The 3,267-nt window shown below is 27.8% G+C and overlaps 1 long non-coding RNA gene across 1 annotated transcript; it reads right to left on the bottom strand.

The window, feature by feature from the left end:
* Positions 1 to 229: 229 nt before the first annotated feature.
* Positions 230 to 2,905, bottom strand: LOC132719429 (uncharacterized). Its single transcript, XR_009624226.1, has 3 exons — positions 2,015 to 2,905; positions 1,568 to 1,662; positions 230 to 926 (listed from the first exon to the last, which is right to left on the bottom strand). It is a non-coding gene; the product is annotated as an uncharacterized LOC132719429 (long non-coding RNA).
* Positions 2,906 to 3,267: the final 362 nt, after the last annotated feature.

Genomic DNA, 3,267 nt, shown 5'->3' with positions numbered 1-3,267 from the left:
TTAAATAACTATTTGTTTTATCGATGTCCATTTTTAGTCCTCTGCCTGTGTTTCCTAGAACTTCTTATGGTTGTGCTCACCTTTAAAGATAAAATTCATAATTATTTAAACACAGATGAGGTAATGAATTATGTTTTATTGCATATAATATGCAGTTATATTTCATAACTTTTAATAATATCAAATCTAATGTTTGAACAGTATTAACTATTAAATATTAACTACCCGTACGAAAACTTCCGCCCTGACTGTAGGTGGAATCCGCCTATGTAGTAAAGCGGATTCCGCCTTAAACTGAATAGAGTTGAATATTGGTTCTTAGGCGGACCTTAAGCGGAATATGGTGTGAAATATTTAAATGAGCTAAGGTGGAATCCGCCTATCTAGACGGAATCCGCCTTAGCTCATTTAAATATTCCGCTTAAAGTCTGGCTATGTCAGCGGATTCCGCCTACCTTAGGCGGATTCCGCCTAACTTAGGCGGATTCCGCCTACCTTAGGCGGATTCTGCCTACCTTAGGCGGATTCCGCCTACCTTAAGCGGATTCCGCAGGAAAAATCCTAGGCGGAAAAATTTCCGCCTTGTAACAAATTAAAAATTTTAATTGTCATGTAATAAGGTATAATATTTTAATAAACTAATATTTAATAGAATTAATTTATTCATTTCAACTAATATTTCTAGATTTACATTAGAGATCTTAACAAACATTATTCTATTGCACAAATACAAAAAATGATAAATGTCTACCAAGCTGAGAAAATATAAAAACAAAATATTTATTTAAGATAACTGTTTGTTTTTTTTTTCCAAATAAGTATCCATGTTGTAATATGATAAATCATGTCCTTTACAGATGTAGTCTTTCAGAATGGCTCCACTGTGGCACACAACTATCCATATCATTTAAAGCCTGTTGTACACACTGAAAAATATTTGTATAATAATTAATTATTTATGTTTGTATGCATATGATTGGTATTATTATCATGTAATTAAAAAGATCAATATTTGAAAAGCACAGGCATAGTAAAATATTATTTCTTAGGCAATAGTAAAATTTTATTTTTTGGCAATCTTGCCAGTTTAATTATTATTTATAAATTTAAAATTGTTCTTCAAGCTGCAATAGTTTTCAATTTTGTTAAATATTGCTATGAATAATGTCAACAACATGTAGATCTATATCTAGCAATGCAATTGTTTATAATTGTTATAAACAATACATTTGAAAATTATTTGCATTCCTACTGGTTAAATGACTGATACATCAGAATTGATCATGAATCTTTATTAGAACTTTTGCTTTAATTGACAACAATTTTAACTAGTGAAAGTAATACGTGCATTTAAGTATTTTACAAACCTTTAAGATAAATAATATTGTAATTTAAGTAAATCTTTAATATACAAAAATTAAATCTATACAATCATTTTGTTTAAATGGAAATAATATACTACATTGTAAGTTGTATATACTAAGATTGAAAATTGTTCAAATGCATGATTATTATTTATTTCATTATTTTTATCAGTTATCTAACCTTATTGAGTAACAAAACTAACCATCAATTATTTCTGTTATCAACTCAATTTTCTTCTTCTTCGTCATCATTATAATTTGAAACTTTCTATGGTACCTGTGGGCATTGTAAGTTTTCCTGTAAATTAAAAAAAATCACTACTGAATACATATATTTATTGTAAATTGAGTAAATTCAAAATGCTTTTCTGATAGTTAAAAAAGTTTCAAGTACTCAGTTAATATAAACCCATAATTTACTGAAATATCCCAAGAATGTAAATGTTTATTAATGAAAAATCATGACCAGGAATGAAATTTACTGGTAAAAAGGGCAGATTTGAAAATTCCCACTCAACAACACTAAGTGAAAAAGATTTACACCAGCACATATGTAAAATTTATGAAGAAAAACTAAAATTAAATAGTGTAAATCATTTACAAGGTAAATTTGAAAAGACTGTTGTATGAAAATAGTGTAAATAACTTACCATTATTCCATTGAACATTAGTAAATTTCCATTTCCATCTGAATGAAGAACTCATTTAATGTCCCATTATAATTTTATTAAAGTTCACATTTAATTTTATTAAGTTGTTTCATCTAAATGGCACTTAAGTCACATGTTTAACTCTACTCCTAATGTTATAAGCACTGAGGTCCAAATGAACTTCCTGAGTAATATTTGAATTTTCTGAGATCAGATCCTGATACCAGATTGGTTCAGGATATTAGATTACATGTTTGTAAACCCCACTTATCTCACACTTTCCTTTATATTAGATAGGTGAGTTTGACATTGGTCATTATGTAAACAGCAGGGAGAAAGTAATTAGTTGCACTTGACCAACCACTCACTCTGACCAGTTACAAATGTTTATGGCATGTACAGTATGTTACTGTTACAGTCTACAATTAATACTCATGGGAGACCATCTTATACTATCAATAACTTCTGCACAAGATAGTTAATATTTAATTAAAAGAAGGGATATACTGAATGTGCAAATGAATTAAAAATTAGACATAAATAAAACAAATTAACAAGTGATTGAAAGAAAAAAAAATTAGTCATTAGACAATATATAATGTTGACATTATATTTGATTGTAATTGTTCACAGTTGTTAAGAAATGTGAATTTTGTTAACTTTCATAATAATTAATTTAAAATACTGACTTTATCTTAGTTTAATTGTGTTGAAAACTTTTATTAAAAATTTGTATGATTTCCTCTTTCATTTTGATTTTGGGTGATTTTCTTTTTTTTACTGTCACATCATGCAGATGCCACATTGTGGTGTTATCTAATTTTTGACATGGCATCAATTAATAATTTTGAGAAAGTAACAAGATTTTAATAACAGTAATTAAAAAATTTGATAAAGTTATATATATGAATCTTAAAAACATAGAATGTATTAGACAGGCAGATAAAAACTAATTGAAAGAAATGTTATCATTTGAATCCCATTATATTATATAAATGCTAATTAGTTTGAGTGAAATGATTTTTATGAACATTTTAAAGTTTTTGTGCTTAGAAAATTTTCACTACTTTTTATTTCCCAGACTGCTTTAATCACAGAATTTTCTAAGTCCAAATTTTCAAAGAAGCTTGCGCAAGCTAATGTGACAAAAATTGTTCTTGTAAGCTTAGTGCGCAAGTTAAAGAATTCTGTATGAAATTTAACTGGCAAGCTTACAGCAAGCATAAATAGCCAATGTAAGCTTGCATCAAGCT

The sequence above is a fragment of the Ruditapes philippinarum genome, unplaced genomic scaffold (assembly GCF_026571515.1).
Source record: "Ruditapes philippinarum isolate M1 unplaced genomic scaffold, ASM2657151v2 ctg11585_1_1_1_1, whole genome shotgun sequence".
NCBI classification, from domain to species: Eukaryota; Metazoa; Mollusca; class Bivalvia; order Venerida; family Veneridae; genus Ruditapes; species Ruditapes philippinarum.
This window is presented reverse-complemented; position numbering and strand designations above follow the sequence as displayed.